Raw genomic sequence first — 19,813 nt, 5'->3', positions numbered from 1 at the left:
CCCCTGACTGCCCCAACCCTTATCCACACCCCCACCCCCAGACAGACACCAGGGACTCCCACGCCCCATCCAACCACTCCCCACCCCCTGACAGCCCCCCCCAGAACTCCCGACCCATCTAAACCCCTCTGCTCCCTGTCCCCTGACTGTCCCCTGACTGCCCCCTCCTGGGACCCCTGCTCCTAACTGCCCTCCAGAACCCCAACCCCTACCTAAGCCTCCCTGTTCCTTGTCCCCTAACTGCCCCCTCCTGAGATCCCCCCACCCTAACTGCCCCCCAGGACCCTACCCCCTACCTGTACCCTGACCGCCCAAAACCTTACACCTCCCAACCCCCAGACAGCCCCCCCCGAACTCCCGACCCATCCAACCCTGCTCCCTGTCTCTTGACTACCCCCTCCAGAACCTCCCTGCCCCCCTTACCGTGCCGCTCAGAACAGAGTGCTGCAGAGCGGCGCGCTGGGCAGCGCGGGGGGAGCAGGGGGAGGAGCTCCAGACTGCCGGAGGCCCGATGCGAACGGCCGGCCGGCGATCTGTGAATGCAGGGAGGGGGAGGGAGAGAGCGAGAGGAGGGGAGTGATTTCAAGCTGCAGGGAAGAGGAGGGGGAAGCGGAGGAGGGGCTCTGGCTCTCGGAGCCCCATGCAAGTGGCACGATCCGGCCGGCTGCCCTGTCAGCCACGCGCTCTCTGCATTGGGGGGAAATCCGGACATTTACGAATTCCCCCCGGACGCTATTTTTAACTCAAAAAAGCCGGACATGTCCGGCAGAATCCGGACGAATGGTAACCCTATTAGTGGCCAGAATTGGAAAAGAGCTTTGCACGCAGCAGCTCTGACCCAGAACAATGGGAACTGAGAGGTTATTTTTAAAGCCTGCCTCCGCAATTGTGAGTGATAAGGATCCTAATGCTCTGATCCAAACACAACTGAGGTCAGTGGATTGACTTGAAATTTGCAAATACCTATGCACATGCATAACTTTATGCAACAGAGCAACCCCCATTGACTTCAATCTGGTAACCCACATGCATAAGTAACGCAGGATTGCAGCCTAAGGAGCAAATTCTATTCTAGGCACCAGGCCCACTGCACAGATCATGCCAAACTGACAAAATTTCCTCCTTTGACCAGGTTGCTGGCCTAGTGGATGGGGAGAAGCAGTAGACATGATAATAAGGCTTTTGACACAGTTCCACGTGATATTCTCATAAGCAAATTAGGAAAATGTGGTCAATGTGAAATTACTATAAAGTGGGTGTACAAACAGGTTCAAAGACCATACTCAAAGAGTAGTTATCAATGGTTCACTTTCAAACTTGGGGGACATATCTAGTGGAGTCCCTCAGAGGCCTGTCCTGGGTCTGGTACTATTCAATATTTTCATTAATGACTTGGATAACAGAGTGGAAAGTATGCTCATAAAATCTGCAGTTGATACCACGCTGGTAGGGGTTGCTAGCACTTTGGAGGACAGGATAAGAATTTAAAAAAAACTTGGCAGATTGCAGAATTGGTCTTTAATCAACAAGAAGAAATTCAGTGCAGACAAGCGCAAAAATACTCCAGTTATGAAGGAAAAAATAAAAATGCACAACCACAAAATGGGAAAAAACTAGCTAGTGGTAGTACTGAAGAAAAGGATCTGGGGCTTCTAGTGGATCACAAATTGAATACGAGTCAAAAATTAATGCGGTCATAAAAAGGATATCATCATTCTGAGTGTATTAACTGGAGTGTCATATGTAAGACACAGGCGATAATTGTCCTGCTCTACTCAGCACCAGTCAGGCTTCATCTGGAGTACTGTTCCAATTCTGGTGGGCACACTTTAAAAAGGCTGTGGACAAACTGAAGAGCGTATCCAGAGGAGAGCAACAAAAAATGATAAAAGGCTTAGAAAACATGACCTATGAGGAAAGGTTAAGAAAACTGGGTATGTGTAATCTTGAGACAAGGAGGCTGAGGAGAGTCTTGATAACAGTCTTCAAATATGTTAAAGGCTGTTAAAAAAAAAGAACGATGACCAATTGTTCTCCATGTCCACTAAAGGTAGGACAAGTAACAATGGGCTTCATCTGCAGCAAGGGTCGATTTTTAGGGGGAAACTTTCTAACTAGAAGAGTAGCTAAACTCTGGAATAGACTTCCAAGGTAGTTTGGAGGTTTTTAAGAGCAGATTAGACAAACACCTGTCAGAGTTGGCATAGATATACTTGATACAGCCTCAGCAGAGGGGAATGACCTCTCGAGGTCCCTTCCAGCCCTACATTTCTATATACTATGTAAATGTTTTTGCTCAAAATACACACAGCAACAAGAATTTATTTTTAAAGCAAATTCCCCATACCGTTATTTTTACAGGGACATTGGGAGGGTCGATTGAGCCTGTCTAAATGCCTGTCCATATTCTTCCCCCCTCCTTTTAGTTTTTGTTACTAACTTATTGTAGAAAAATACAGTTGTTGAAACATCTCATTACATGGGATGAGTCCATCAAACAATTTTCTTGTCAGTAAGTGCTTTGTAAATGCACTTAATGGGCAGCACTGTAATGCTAACGGGGGGGGGGGAGAAAATTGTCTCTCCCGCTCCCCCCAAAAAATAACCTAGCACCAAACTAGTTATTTACATACTTAAAAGTGTCTATATAATAGCAGCTATTGCAAAAATGCTATTTAGGGAGGGAGTATCTATTCCCTAAGAAAAGACCAAGAGAAAAGAAAGCTGTTGTTAATACTATTTTGTTTGTGGACTTCCCACTACTTATGTTGTCTCACCACAGTGTTACTTTCCTCACTGGCCAACAAGATCAACTCACACCTTACAATCCAGTTTATTTCTCTGCTTCTATGATGCTGCCGGTAAAGTAGATTGGGATTTAGGTCATTATGTATCTGGCCCAGGTAACAGAAGAGCAACATCAACAACCCATTATTACCCCATATCTCAGAGTGCAGCAAGGTTAAAAATTATTTTCCCCAGGACATTTTTTTCAATCCTGTAAGATTCCCACTGGCTTCGATAGGCATTAACTGGACCAAGCCTTCAGAAAACAGTGAACCTCATGCTAGCATTTTAAATTGCCCTTGACTGGTGGGGATAAGGTTTTCGAGCATCTAGGGATTTGAAGAGGTGGCATGTTTAGCAGCATTGTCTGAGCTGGCTTTGATCAGTGACTAACGGTTGGAGAGAGTAAGGAGTGTGGGGTTCCTTTAGATTCATGGGGATTCTGATCTGAGCTAGAAATTATCTGAAAGTAGGCATTCCCATGAGATGTCCTGCACATCCATTCCCGATCCCACCTGGAATTGCTGCTGCAAGACTACATTGTCTCATAGTGCATCAGCAACTCTGCTTCTAGACCCAACTAGACACTGGATAGGATTAATAGTAATAGCCTGCTCTTTTAATCAGTAGGTCTCAAAGCACTTCACAAAGATCAGTATCATTATCCCCACTTTACGGTCATGGAAACAGAGGTACAGCGAGGTTAAATGACTTGCCCTCAATCACGGATCAGGCCAAGGGCAGATCTGAAAATAGAATACAGTTCTCCTGAGTCCCCGTCCAGTATTCTATATGTAACCCACACACCTCCAGGGTTTGGTGCTCTGTCCCATCTAGTGGCACCGAGACCACTTAGATAGAGATTAATGAGTCTGCTCTACAGCCTGATCTAATAGCCATATGACTTTTAGTTCATGCAGTAGAGGCTCATGCATTTAGCTCCAGAGGTTCCAGGTTCAATTCCGCCTGCCGACATCCGGGGTTGGTCTGTGTTACATATGCACTAGGCCACCTTGCCACACACATACATATATTCACATTCCTCCTCATTCCTATTCAAACACATCAGAGCCTCAATAAATAAATAAATAAATAAATAAATAAAGTGTAGCTTTAAGAATGGACAAAGATTCAAGTTCTCAGAAGACATCATCTGAATCCGTTCCTTTTTCCTTAGTGGTCACCCAAATAAAGTTGGCCAAAATCACTAATGTCACCCAAGTATTCAGGACCAAACTGTGCCCTCCTAGTTCTGGAAAACATTTAAGCACCTAATTAACTTTAAATCCCACTGAAGTCAATGACACTTAAGCACTTTCCCAAAGAGGGATGCTTTCCCGAAAATCAGTGTTGTGATGGAAGATTCTGGATTATTGGCCTGACCATATCAAACACTGAGACTCTAACCAAACCATAGATGGACGTTTTGTTATTATCACGGTTACCATTATTAATGACCTATTGTGGTAACATCCAGGAGCCTATGTCATGGATAAAGGCCCCATTGTGCTAGGTGTTATACAAACAGAGTCCCTGCCTCTAAAGAGTTTACAATGTAAGTACCATCTTTTTCTTCCTCCTCAGCCTGTTACAGAGAATTATCACATTCCATCATTTTTCTCTATGTGGTCACTGAATGTGTGTGCAGGGGGAGGTTTTATTTAAAACCTTAACATAAATATGTCTCACTCTATTATCTGCAGGAGAAAGGAAGAAAGAAAGAATCTCTTCCCCGATGAGTTTTTCAATCCTATTTTGAAACGTTTAAGCATCTAAAGATTTCTGTGGCTCGCAGCAGTTCGTTTCCTTTTCATCTTGACGAGGACTAAAAAGTCCATTATTTGCATGGCTCAGCACCATGGCCTCGGCCCAGAACAAACACTGTCAGAGGCAGGACTGCATTTTATTGGCCTATTTATTATCGTCATAACCCAGCTTCTCTCTCTCTCACACACACACCCCGTCATTGTTCTTTCTTCTCTGGGGAGAGACTGCCCTGCTACGTAACCCTTTTCCTAGATCCTGGGGAGATGTGGGAAATGTGCCGGCTACACTGTAATTTCAAAGCACTATAATCAGTTCTGGGTTTCACTTCATCGCCTTTGAGTTCAGTGAGATCATTACAAAAATGCCCTCGCATGCTAAACCACTATGCCAATTCAAATTACCTGAATCTAAACCCATGCCTGTTCTGAATTATCTTTTCTCTCCAGTAACTGTGCTACGTGGCTGAATTGCCTGGACACTAAAGTGATAGAGTTTTACCATCATTTAAGGTTTGTTGGAGTTGGAAAAATCCACAGATCAAAACACAAATATTTTAAACAATTGAGACAGGTCCTGGATCCCTGAAGTGAGTCTCCGAGCCCTTCTAATATTCATAGTTGATTAAAAAGCAACAGAGGGTCCTGTGGCACCTTGAAGACTAACAGAAGTATTGGGAGCATAAGCTTTCATGGGTAAGAACCTCACTTCTTCAGATGCAAGTGTTGATTAGTTATTTAATTATTTAAGAAAGGAAGTTGCTAATAAATCCACACACAGGTCTGACAGAAGTAAAAAAAGCCATTTCCTTCCAGCTTTGTCTTTTCCTGCCCCAATTTCATTCATTTATTTATTCATTTTAATTGGCATGTGAATAGAATAGCAAGGCTGGTCTTGTGGTTAACACACTGGTCTGGGATTATGGTGATTTGGTTTCAATTTTCAGCTCTGCTAGAGACTTCCTGTTCACCCTTGGACAAATTACTTGATCTCTCCATGCCTCAGTTTCCTTCTGTGAAATGGATACAATAATGTTCCCTTTCTCCATCTTTTGTCTGTGCTGCGTATTTAAATTGTAAGCTCTTTGAGGCAGGGACAGTTTTTATTAAAGCCATGTCTACACTGCAGACTTCTACCAGGGGTGTAAAAAGGTGTGATCCCCGACCAACACAGCTGTGCCAGCAGCAGCTTCTAGTGTGGACACAACTATAGCAGCAAAGCTGTACTTTTACCAGTATAGCTTGTTTTGCTTCGGGGGGGTGGTTTTATCATATGGTGCAAAGTGCAGTTTTGCCAGCATAGCTGCATCTGTCCAAGAAGCACTTTGCCGGTGTAGTATACGATTATTCCTATCCCTGTAAAGTGCTCTTACTGTAGACATGGCCTGTGCCTGACTACCTAGTACAACAGGACACAGATCAAAGCTGGGGCCTGTAGGTGCTACTGCAAAATACTACAGAATAATAACCCCACCACTGACATACATCAGTGCTGCATTGCCAGCTATCTTGTTTAAGAAACCTTAGTGATAATCATGTCCTCTTACAGTGCAAAAAGTACCTCATCCAAGCTCCCCAATCTCAGATCTCTAGTTCCCTGAAGTACTGTATACTCTGCCTGTTAACAATGTCTTCAGAACACGAGCAGCCATATTGACACAAATTAAATAGACTTTATGCTAAGTGACCTGTGTCAATCCCACTGTAAATTACACAACAGCAGGGGCCATTCAGATGACTCCATCTCAAATCAAATCCCCCCAGTCAACCTATTTTCCATAATCTCTTAGCTTGTTCAGCTGTTACGTTGTCTTGCCATCACGCTGTCGTATACAATCCAAAAACCTCTTTAAGCTGTTTTCAGGTACTGTATTCTTATGTTAAACATGAACACAGATATAACTGAGAGCTCCAGAAAAGCCTTGTGATCCATCAAGGCTTACCTTTATTAACCCTCGGAAATGCTGTACAGATCAGCCTAAGTGCCTTCCAGTTTAAATAATGTAGTTTTTGTCAGTATATTTAGGATCTCTCCATTTCCATAAAATTTGTGTCAGCTCCCTCTCAAACACTGTTTTACCTCTATTGCTGCCTTTGCCTAGGAGCTTTGTTTAAAGAACTCTTTGTATGAGGCAATTTTGCCTGAATTGTTTATAATTTAATCCTTTTTTCCCTTGAGTACTTATCCCTTCATGTTTATGAATAAGTAACTGTCACGAAGAAATTACTGGCATCAGTCAGCATCTTCCATTTTCACCTTTCCATCTTCCAGCTCCCCTACTCTTTCAGATCTTTCCTTAATCGCCTCCTTCTTCAAATCATTTTCATTCTATAGTTCTGCTACTTACCATGAAATAAATCAGTGGAGTAGAAGTACATAAACAAATATACACCCATTTTGACCAGAGCCATGTTTTTTTCAAAACGTGAGTGCCTACACCTAGGCACGTTAATCCACATTTCGGGCTTGTCGGACAGGAAGTAACTGTCCCAATCTACACAGCACTGGTGAAGCCTCGACTGGAGTATTATGTCCAGTTTTGGGCACCACACTTTAGGAAAGCCTCAGACAAATTGAAGGGACCAGAGGAGAGCAACAAAAATGATAAAAGATTTTGAAAATCTGACCTATCAGAAAAGGCTTCAAAAAATGCCATGTTTAGTCTTGAGACAAGAAGATGACTGAGGGGAGACTTGATAACAGTCTTCAGCTATGTTAAGTGCTGTTATAAAGAGGACAGTGACCAATTGTTGCCCGTGTCCACTGAAGATTGGACAAGAAATAATGGTCTTAATCTGCAGCAAGGGAGATTGAGGTTAGATATTAGGGCGAAAAAATCTTTCTAATTATAAAGATAGTTGAGTACTGGAATAGGTTACTAAGGGACATCCAGTCACTGGAGGTTTTTAAAAAACAGGTTAGACAGATATCATAGGGATCTGAGACTCTTCTTCAGGTCCTTGTAAACTCAAAAGCTTGTCTCTCTCACCAACAGAAGCTGGACCAATACAAGATATTACCTCACCCTCTTTGTGTCTCTAATATCCTGGGACCAGCCCAGCTACAGCAACACTGCATACAACATAATTCCATGTACCTCAGTGGAGCTACAGTACATAGATTTACACAGTTGAGTCTCAGCCCTATAATCAATAATAACGCAAGGCCATGATGCTGCACAATGGAATTCTTGTTAACTGACTTGAATGGTGCAGGACTGGATCCTAATGAAAAGGAGTTGAAGCTGGAAACCTCAAACTTGGCATTTTTAAAAATCTCATGTTCAGACTAAAACTTAAATATTAAGCCAAGTTTGTAAAAAAAAAAACCAACAACAACAAAAGAACAAAACAAACAAACAAAAAAAACAGTTCAGTAGTTTTAATGTTATAGTTTCAATTTGCCAGTTTTACACACAGACATTAGAAGAGTTCTATATCTTTTTGTAATGTATTTTCAGGATGCGTTTACTAAGGGAGCCTGAGGACAATAGGCCAAATTCACCACTGATGCAAGCCCAGCACTTCAATGGGAATTTTGTTTTGTTAGCGCCTCATAGAAGTTTCTCAGCACATTGCAGGAAAACAGCAGCAAATGAGAACTGACAATATATTACTTTGTTCTGACAATCACAACAGTAACTTACACCAGCTATTGAATATCTGCTTCCTGATAATCCCAAGAAAAGTGAATATACAGTGTGCAGTTTGTGGATTTCAGCACGTAACAACTGACAACACCAATAAGCTCCCTGGAGGAAGAGCTGCCTAGAAGAACTATATATTATTTTGTTTTATTTTGACACTCTTGCATTCAGGATGATAGATCTGAACGTATATTAGAACTCATGTGCACGTGCAAAGATGTTTGTCTGTCAAATACCAGAAGATAGTTAAAGCATCAAAGCAATTATGTTTCTGATTACACAAAGGCTATAAAATAAGATTCTTTATACAAATACACCCCTGCGATGCAATGAATGAATGAATGAAGAATCATATGGGTCGGACAATGGAGGGGGATTTTCATTTGCAATGTTTATACCGTATATATGTTTTGCGATTGGACTCCTTGTTTTCACTTTGCAAATAATAAATAAGAAGTCAATGCAGCAATACATTATGTCACAAAGACTGGGATGTCATCCTTTTTTTTATATTGAAACAACCCTTTCTCTTACCACTACACAAGATGCAAGACAATGTAGATTCAGGCTCTAGGATTGTTCCTTCAGTAACTAAAAGGAGTGGCCAGATGGGCCGGATTCTGCTCTCACTCATCCCAGTGAGAATTAGGAGTGGTAACTCTGAGGAAATCAGCAGAGTCACCGCTTGTGTAAGAGCAGAATTATCTTCCTAATCCTCTCCATGCTCATGTTCAGTCAGACCTCTCCTTAGCATCCCTGAATCATTATAATTCAATCAGTGTTCAATTTTAAGGTCAGAGAGCAGATAACCCCCAAACTTTTCACCATATCTGACTATGTGATCTTATTCGACATTGGGCATTCAACTGATGTCCCCATACACAATCTAATTAGCCCCCATTAAAGGGCTTTTAAAATGTGTTATTAGTTCAAAGCAAACTTCAGGAGTTTAAAGGGAACGCGTAGAGTTCATTGCAAGAGTTGGTTCAACTGAACACCTGCAGGACACACTAAGCGTAAATAACAATAATGAGTACACCTCTACCCCGATATAACGCGACCCGAGATAACACTAATTCGGATATAATGCGGTAAAGCAGTGTTCCAGGGGGACGGGGCTGCGCACTCCGGCGGATCAAAGCAAGTTCGATATAACGTGGTTTCACCTATAACGCGGTAAGATTTTTTGGCTCCCGAGGACAGTGTTCTATTGGGATAGAGGTGTACTTATATTGGACTTTAAATCTTCAAAGTGCTGTACGAACATTTATTAGATAGATAACCATTTTTTTTTCTTAAAGCGATCTCCCTTGTCATAGTTTTACATTGCAAAAATATAAATCTCATCTGAATGTAAAGCCAATGGACTTACCACTTTGAGGTGTGCTTCTCGCAAGCTAAGCAGGCCTATGCTTATTCAGTACATGGCTGGGAACTGGCAGGTGCTTGAGGGAAGTGGGACTGGTGATTCAGCAAGTGATGCTCTTCCCTCTGATTCAGCACAGAGTTGCTGTGCTTCTGTGCCCTTTTGCATAACATGCAAGGCGAAGGTTCTTACCAGTCCTGGTCATGAAAGACCCATAGCTCTACTTTTGTTTGAACGTGTTCCACTGTGTAGGGAGCTATGTCATGAAACAACTAACAAGATTGAAGTCTGCTTTTTGGGGGGAGAGCTTTACAGGTTTTCATTTAGACTTCTCTCTGGCCTCCTCTTTTTAGAGCTAGAAACTCACTCGGTGGTCCTTTTCTGTCGTATGAGTACAGGCCTAACCCTGCTGGAATAACAAACAGTCCATCTCGTAACCTCAAGCACAGCACTGTGACCTTCTCTTATGTGTCTCTTTTCCCACCGTACACATCCTCTCCACATATTTCCAAGGTGGCACTGTGTCTCCACATAGCCAAATCTTCCTGGTTACGGAGGCCGTGAGCTCTGTGTCAAGGTAAAAAGTCAGTTTCATCTTCCAGCAACACAGCTTCTGGAAAACAAAGGCCAAGCATGAAGCTGGATATGTTATTCTCATTGGCAGATAATGTCATTAAAATCATTCCCACTCATTTGCAAGGGGATGGCCATGCCAAACATGAGAGGTGGTGAAGCCAGAGATTTAACAGGTTAAAATCTACTTGTCAGACAAGTGTCTAACTTTGTAGCTCAGCAGTAGAAAGAAGAGAGTCTTTTATAAGAAAACGCCTTGCCATGACTCTTTTCAGCTACCTCTCACAGTTGGAGATTGCAGTATTATTTCTCCTCCTACCATATGCTACTTAAAGGAAGAAAAAGTTCTTACTTCTGTAACACATTAACACAGAGTAGTTTATACCATTTCTTCCTCCCAACTCATGTTCAGTTTGTAGATACTGACAAAATACATCAAGGGACATCATAATTGCTAGCTAATAGCTCCCAGGAATGTGCTAGCTCCCTCACAAATTAGTTTATCAGGTTCCCTTCCTGAAGAGTAATATGTGTGTCATGTCCCCTTTTAATGGCCAGCCCACACACTAGATAACAACCAACTACTGGTGCCAGCTGGTGGAGTTCCTCCTTAAACTGAAGAAGTAAAGGTCTGTGCTTTGGTGCAGAAGGTTCAGGATTCAAACTTGCGGATGACATAATTGAAAGTGAGGGGTCAGTATATTTGCAAATTAGTTGCACACACAATGCAACAACACACTGAGCAGTAGGAAGGACTGTGGACACACTAATAAAATTACACATGCATAACATGGATGGATCCACACACAATCTTCTATATTAATTCTCTGCCAGTTTGACATTGTATTTCCCCAGTGCACACTTCCCCATTGCGGCGTATCTCAGCCCACTACACAGGGCCATTCCCATAGGGTGAAATTCATCCCTGTACAGAGGTCCAGCAAAAGCTCCTATGTTCCACATAGGTCCTATTTTGAGAGCTTAAATGGTGCAAAGAGCTTGTGCCAACACTCTACAAAGGGTGTTTGTCTGTGTTTTTCCCTTGCTTCTCTTTACAAAAACTAATAAATGACTTTGAAAGTGGCTAATTGCATTGTGCATTTAAACAATACCCCCTAAATCGCTCGCTCTGCCACCAAATAATGAAAGAAATAATCAGGCAGTGTCAGCCCATGTCTACAGTTAGAGGCGGGCATATTACATAGTGTCTGGAGCCAAGGGAGTGCAGTGAAATTGATGGCCTTGTGTTGGCAGGAACTGAACATAAATTCAAAGCGGGGAGGAGGGGAGAGGAAGGCAAATAGGAGAGGAGAGTCTTCTGCCCAGCTCTGGTTAGGTTTTTAACTTCAGTTTGCTTAATAAGTTAAGCCACATTGCCTCCCTCCACAAAATGAATAAATCTCCAGTCAGAATGCAGCTTCCTTCTGATGCTGCCAATGCAACTGGCTCAAAGTTCCCTTTTGCTTTTCCCCCTTACCAACACAGGACCTGATCCAAAGCCCACTGAAGTCAATGGAAAGACTCCCATCAACTTCACATGGTCATTTATTTGTATCACAGTAGTGCCAATTGAGATCAAGGGCCCATTGTGCTAGGTGCTGTACAAACACAGAATAAGAGCGAGTTCCTGCTCCAAAGAGCTTACTGTCTGTCTAAACAATAGAGGCAAAGATGGGAGAAATGGGCATTAGTATCCCCATTTTACAGAGTGGGAGATGGAGTCATGGAGAGATTAAGTGATTTGCCATCAGACAAGGAATTTGTGGCAAAGCTGGGAATTGAACACTGGTGTCCTAGTCAGAGCTGTGTGAATAACCGAATTTTCAGTTCGCTGACTATTCTGAAAAATCTGGGGGGGGGAAATTGGGTCAAACCACAAATAAATAGATAAAGGCAAAAAAATTTAAAATTGGCAAATCAAAAAGAAAAAAACATTTTTAGGTAGAATAAAATGTTTTGTTTGACCCAGAATAAAAAGCTCAGAATTGAAATGAAAATTTCAAAGAGTTCTGAATTTGCTTATTTGGAGTTCTTTTTAAATAAAATTAAGGGAAATTTTGAAACAAAATGTTGTTTTGAAGTGAAAAATCAAAATATTTTGTTTCAAAAATGTCAAAACAAAATGCTTCAATTCTTTGGAATTTATTTGTTTGGTTTTCCAAAACTAACAATATGATGAAACTGACAGGAATTGCAAAACAGTTTTATGTTGCCAGAAGAAAGTTTCAGTCAAAAAATGTCATGCAGAATTTGTCCTAGTCTAGGGCATCCTTCTTCTCAAGCCCTTAAATTGGCCAAAGTATGGCTAGTTCTACATAGGAGCACCAGAGGGGAGGGATAAAGACTAGACACTCCTTTATTCAGATACGCCCAGCAGCCAATATTCGAGGCTACCTTGATTTGTCTGCAAGTGCCTGGGAACACATGCAAAGGGGTAGCTAATACTGTCGGCACTGTTACCTGGCCTGATAAAAAAAAAAAAAAAAATGTTTAAAAGAAAATATCAAAACTATACCTTACATTCCAAAACAAAATTGTTTCTACCTGAAAAATGGTTTTTTTATTTGGAAAAATGCCAAAATGAGATGTTTTGACAATTTAAAAATTTCTTCAATTTTTATTTCAAAACAAGAAATTAGTCAAAATTGTCCCTTTCCCACGACATTTCAATTCCAATGAATCAGCATTTTCCAATGAAAAATGTTCCATAAAAAAAGTTCCCTCTTCTGCCTCTTTTGGTGTCTACCAACTAACAACAAAAAAGCCCTGCATTCTCAAGCCAAGTACTCGGTTCTGCCTTTAATTACAGCCTGATTATTCTGCAGTGCAACCTTACGAGGCTAGTTTGGCAAACACTACAATTCCCTTCACTCATTCTAGTCTGATTTCTTGAAATTCTGTGATTTCTTCTCCACAAGAAAATAAATGCCACTCACTGCCTGGTCTTCATGAGTCATTCATTACCCTTGATGACTCATTGAGGTACCACACATCCGTCACTTTCCCACACGATGTTGAGCATCAGTGGTTACTCACACTTCTCCCTTGTTTCCATCTCAACAATATCCTTTTCAAGCACCAATGGAGTCACTCTTTATGCCTGATGCAGTATTGACCCCACCCTTGGATTGGAATGGGGCGCAATGGACCAGTTGCAAGATGCAGCTGACCATGGTCCCTGAGCAGCTTCAGAAAGCAGCCTCTTCACCGGAGGCAATGGGGCCTCTGCCTCGTCTAGCTCCGTCTCCCTCCATGCATCAAACTCTTCGATACTGGTACTTCGTACCTCTCCAATGCTGCCCATGCCTGAGCAGGAAATTCCTACCTCTTGAACTGAAATTTAAACTTTGAGAAATGCTGCAGTTTACTGTAGGCCAGATGAGGCCTTAGCAGAGCTTCACAGCAGCAAGTATACATTGTCTATATTAGTTCTAGAAATATCAGAGATGGGCTTGAATCAATCTCCCTTCTTCCCTACCCTGCCAATTCAAACCCTGAGGAGCTTTCAGTTAGAAACTGAACCTGAATGTTACAGATGGCTTGACCTATGCTGGGGCCCAAACCAAAGTCCCTGATCCAAAGCCCTCTGAACTTTGGAGCAGTTCACATACGGAGATAAACTTTGTAGCTCAGGCCCAGCTCTGATAACTGGAATCCACCATTTTCAAAAGCACTCACTAATCCTGTGTACCACTATCTTAGGGTGCCGATTTTAGTGCCAGTACCACCAGTTGAAGTTAGTAGGAGCTCCAGGTGCTCAGCCCCTCTGAAAAAAATCATACTCCAGGTGCCTCAAAATTTAGTACCCAAATTAGTGGATATTTTAATCGTTTAGTGACCAGATGGCCCAAGCCAATCCAATGGGAAGGCTCCTACTGAATTCAGTGGGAGATGGTCAGGTCCTGGTCTGTGGTTCTGATCCGTGATGCTCCTGGTTTCCTCTTGCTGGATGTGATAGTAACACGGCATTGTTTGCTGATAAAGGACACAAAGAGCCACATTTTCCATTAAGATGGGCACTTCCCAGTGACTGGCATTGACAGAAAGGGTTTGTGTGACAGCCAGCTGACCAGCCTGTGATGACTGGCATTCTTGGCTGATCTCCTATGGACCACAACTTCCCATTGCATTCTGATCTCCTGTCTTCAAAATCTTTTCATCAGCAGCACATCATAGGCTGGCCCAGTATCAATGAGTTACAGCAGCTGGCTGGCAGGACCTCTCCCCTACTTTCAGTTTCATCATCCCTGGGGTGATGCTTAGGCTTGAACAATAGCCAGATTTACTAAAACTCTTTTGAGGCCAGATAAACCTGGAATATACCCCAGCAGAGACGCAGTGACATCCTTTCTCCTGTCTCAGCAATAAGCCCAGGCCCCAATTTCACTCTGCTGGACTAAATAGGTATTGTTGTCTCTTCTTATTAATATGGTGGGCTGGCCTCTCCTCTTAGGGATTCCTCTGTCTATGCTGACCCATGGCTTTCCTTGGACAGCATGTGTCAATTGCCACTTCCTCCTGTGCACACTTCAATTTGCACTGTGAGCATATAGCGCCATGCTATGCAAATACAGTACTGTACGTTGGCAGAAGTGGAGAAGCCAACATACAGTGGAGAAGGCAAAGGCTGAATGGTCTCAGAGACCAAAGTACCTTTCCATCCCTCGAGGTGGACCTTCCAGGCCACCGATGACATCCATTGATGGGGTTCTTTTCGTCAGTGCTTTCTTGCAAGATGTATCCAAGCAGCAACTAATTAAGAATTGCTGTCAATCCGTCTGCACCGCATGTCACACGAGAACAGCTTTATTCAGGGTATTCTGGCATGAAGTCCAAAGCACAGTTTAAATATTTAGATCTGTGGGCTAGCATTCCTTTCATCTTCACATGCGCCTCTTTCCCTTTGACAGCAGTGCTGGCAAAATAAACACTAATGTTCTGACTCAATCTATCAGCAAAGAATTTTTTAACCAGTTATTGTAGGTTGCAAACCTTTCCCCCCAAAACACTAGATTGAGGTTTAATCAGGGCAAATTGAGCAGTGGTTAATTTATGAGATGCACGTCTGGCTTTCTCTCACCCACTCTGTATTCAACATCACAGACAGTTTAGCCATTATTCTGAATCTTGGTCATCTACAGCGACTGGAGAAGTGGATACATAATTTGCTCGACATATGTTTTCTGAGGGCCCCCAAAGCTAAAGATCTGCCAAGCTAGTTTTCCCTATTTATATATTGGTGTGTGTGTGTGTGTGTGCGCGCGTGTGTGCACGCACGTGTGTGTGAGCATGTGTATTTAAAACCAGAGAGCATAAAGTTCCTGTGGGGAAAAAATTGTGATTATGGCAAAAAAGACAGTATCATAATGCTTAAGGAAGCTGAATTAAAGGTTGCATGGGCAAACATGTTTCTGGCATTTCCTAACTTTTCAGTATTTGACTTTGCAACCTTAAAAATCTTTTTTATTGTAGAGCTGTGGGTTGTGTGTGTGTTTGGGTTTTTTGGGTGGGTGGGGGAACATAGCAATATGTTGCTGAGATGAGCTGGGACATCTTACTAATGCTAGCCCTAGTCCTCCAGTGATCAGTGGTGGCTTGTATTAGCACATGCCCAGCTAGGGCATGGAAGACACTTCTACATATACAATAATCCTCATGTAAAAAAAAAAATCCCATTTCAAAATAGTAGGGACACAAGCAAATATCAAAGCACAGATTCAAGAGTCCTAGCACACTCTAGGGAGACAGCTCAATCTGAAGTGTCCTTTAGGTAGAGCCCGATATCTTTGATAGTTCACCATATTTGATCAAATAAACCTATTGATCCTTAGCATGAAAGTTCAGTACAGGCTATCAGTGCTGCAAGAGTAGTACAATAAAACCCTCAGTCTTTTTGATCTCTGCAAAAGCATTTCATCTTGACATTTGTTAAATATATCAGATTGCTTAAAATGAGAATAGGGGTTTAAAAGCTTACTGGAAAAGGAAAGCACACATTAAAAATTCAACTTTTACATCTGGTAACTTTCACTTTGGGTACTTTTCATTAACTGTATTGCACAGCCAGATATTATTATCCAATTCCATTTTGAGCAAGATGGTGAAACCTAAATGGATTTCTAAATATATATGCATAGCTTCATTTTTACAAGTGTTTTGTAAGAGAGTTTATCAGCTTCTGCACCTTCTCAATCCATCAGTGCTCAGGAACACCTTATGAACCCATGTCTTACAATGGGAATCTGTATGGGAACAAGGGTCTATGCTAAAAATTCCAGTGCCGCACTAGGGCCCAAATGGTAGTGTACTTGACAAATAGGAAGGAAGGAAGGAAAAGAAAAAACTCAATAATCTGATGCACTGCATGAGTCAGGGCCAAACTCTGATCTCAGCCACACCCCTGTAAATCCAGAGTAAATGCACCGAATTCATCATCATTACCCTGGATATGTTCAAGTGTAAGTGAGATCAGAAGCCGGACCCATGTATCTACACACAATTTCCATTAATCCACACACACACACACACACACACACACTCACTCTTACACTTGTATATGAAGTTAATTGTGATTTATGAAGACCATAGGCATCATACAATGGTAAAAAATAAAATCCTCAAGAGGAAACAGCAGCCAAGTGTTTGACCCAGTCCCTCATACTGAAAACTTCTACCTCAAAAAATGGAATCACCATCAACTCTCCTTCCATTCTTTTCTCAAACACCTAGAGGAAAAATGGCAGGTTTCGCAGAGTGCCTGGAAATGTAACCAATCCTGGATCTGGTAGACAGAGGCAGGGAACAAGCTGTAGGGTCCAGTCCCTTGCACAAAATACAGACTTCCAACAGCCACCTCCATATAAACGTATGTTAATTAGGTTGGAAGTTGGAAGGGACTCCATCTCAAGCACCTTCACTGATCTCCACAGAACACAGCCTATGACAACATCATGTAATGAGTAGAATGTGGCAACAAATTTCAGATACAACTTTTTTTGCTGAAAAATGCAGAGTTGGGTTGACTGCAACATTTTGCGAATTCATGTCAAATTTGCCAAAATGGTTTCAATCAACCCCTCTCTCTCCAAATTCCAAAAAAAGTTTTGTTTTGACATTTTCCAAATGACTTTTCATTTAATTTTGTACTTCAATTTGTAAAAAAACCTCAAAAATTAAACAAGATTTATTTTGGGGGTTGAGGAAAACATTTCATTCAACTCATTTTTTGGACATTTTTGGTTAACCCTTAAATTCACAAAAATGTTGTTTCCGGTAGCCCCAAAATTAATTATCCCTCCCCCCCATCCCAATATTTCAGTTTGGTGGCCAAATTGGTTATTCACACAACTCGAGTAATGATTCCCAACTCCCATTCCCCATGGGTGATCAGCAAGGATTGACCTGTGGGACCAACAGTACTAAAAGCAAAGTTTCTAACTGCATGCTCTGAAGGAGTAACTTCATTATAAAGCAGCTGTAGTAGACTCTTATCCTTTTCATGTGGCCAAGCTACTAAAGGAGGGCAAAGATCCATTTTCTCCTACTGAGTTACAAATCAGAGAGAGAAAAAGTGTACGTGCAGGGAACACAAACAGCTCAGCCAGGACATGTGGTTGTAACTATGGACTAAGAGCCATAGGACAAATTATATGCATTGTGTATCTTTCACATCCTCCCCTGCACTCTGTCCACTAAACTGTCCTTGGTGAGACTAGTCCTAACATCTTCAGCCCTTGCTACCAAAGAGCGGTCCTTTTGCTTAAAAAGAACCAACTACAAAAGCATTTTTCTTCTTCCTCTTCCCTTCAAATATGGATCACGTGTAACCCTGAATAATAAGAATAGTATACAGGCCTGAGGTTCAGTACTGGCAATATTCAGTCCTGGAACACTGGCAGATTATGGTCCAATATCTCATGAAACCTAAAGGGTAGAAACACAGGGCCAACCTCTCAGCTGGAGCAAACCGACGTAGTCAATGGAGCTGTCAAGGCTCCTTCCCCACTCTGAACTTTAGGGTACAGATGTGGGGGCCTGCATGAAAACTTCTAAGCTTAACTACCAGCTTAGATCTGGTCCGCTGCCACCACTCCCAATGTGCTAATTCCCTTCCCTGGGTAGCCTTGAGAGACTCTTCACCAATTCCCTGGTGAATACAGATCCAAACCCCTTGGATCTTAAAACAAGGAGAAATTAACCATCCCCCCTCCTTTCTCCCACCAACTCCTGGTGGATCAAGATCCAACCCCCTTGGATCTAAAACAAGGAAAAATCAATCAGGTTCTTAAAAAGAAGGCTTTATATTAAAGAAAAAGGTAAAAATCATCTCTGTCAAATCAGGATGGAAAATAACTTTACAGGGTAATCAAACTTAAAGAGCCCAGAGGAACCCCCTCTAGCCTTAGGTTCAAAGTTACAGCAAACAGAGGTAAACACCCTAGTAAAAGGAACATTTACAAGTTGAGAAAACAGAGATAAAACTAACACGCCTTGCCTGGCTGTTTACTTACAAGTTTGAAATATGAGAGACTTGTTCAGAAAGATTTGGAGAGCATGGATTGATGTCTGGTCCCTCTCAGTCCCAAGAGCGAACAACCCCAAAACAAAGAGCACAAACAAAAGCCTTCCCCCCACCAAGATTTGAAAGTATCTTGTCCCCTTATTGGTCCTTTGGGTCAGGTGTCAGCCAGGTTACCTGAGCTTCTTAACCCTTTACAGGTAAAAGGATTTTGGAGTCTCTGGCCAGGAGGGATTTTATAGTATTGTACACAGGAGGGCTGTTACCCTTCCCTTTATAGTTATGACAGGAGCTATGCTAATTTACACCAACAGAGAGTCAGGCCTTTAAATCTACATCTTTTGAGAGAACTGGGATTTCAGAAACTTCTTTTGTTTTAATATCAGACCCACTAAGACACTGAGGGAGCATTGCTGTTGTTGCCTTGGTTTGGAATCTGTAAAAAGAAGAGGGAGAGGAAAAAATAGGATTAAAACTATGCAATGAGTGGAACAGAGACCTGGAGATACTATGAAAAAAGGCAAAGAATACAGTGAGATCTGATGTCTCTAATTTGCAATAGCAATCTCTCCTGAACCAAGATACTCCAGTGCAGGACATGGGTTAGCCCTGATGGCTGCCTGATCTTCTGTCTTGAGCAGCTCCATCTCCAGCCCCAGACCCAGACCTGGTGTTGCATTCTTTGGGCTGCTCTAACTTAAGGACCATTGCCCTCTGGCGTAAGGGCTTGTTCATCCACTGGGAAACACGGAAGTGCAGCAATGGTCCAGCCACTTCTCCTACACCCTCCCTACACAGAAGTCTTGCTGGATGGGGGAATGGCATAGGAGCTGGAGCAGTTTTCAGAGAGCCAATACCTGAGCTGTAAGCAGCACAAAGGAGACAGATGGTGGAAGATAAGCTGGCCCATTGACGTCAAATCATGTTATTTCTGATTCGCACTGATGTCAGCAAGAATAGAATTGAGCCCATTAGCTCTACCATATTTTGTGCACCAACTTGTGGAAGCCTTGCTCTGGAGGAAGGGGCTTGTTCTATCCCTAATTTGTAGCACAGATTCCTTCTTAGCTAAAAAGCCCAGTGCATTACTAGTAGATTATCAAGTCACCTTTGGAAACAATTGGGTTTAAAATTACACGGGGGGGAGGGGGAGGAGAGG

This window comes from Terrapene carolina, unplaced genomic scaffold, assembly GCF_002925995.2.
Source record: "Terrapene carolina triunguis isolate 2854851 unplaced genomic scaffold, T_m_triunguis-2.0 Scaffold53, whole genome shotgun sequence".
NCBI classification, from domain to species: domain Eukaryota; kingdom Metazoa; phylum Chordata; order Testudines; family Emydidae; genus Terrapene; species Terrapene triunguis.
Note: the sequence above shows the minus strand (reverse complement) of the source record.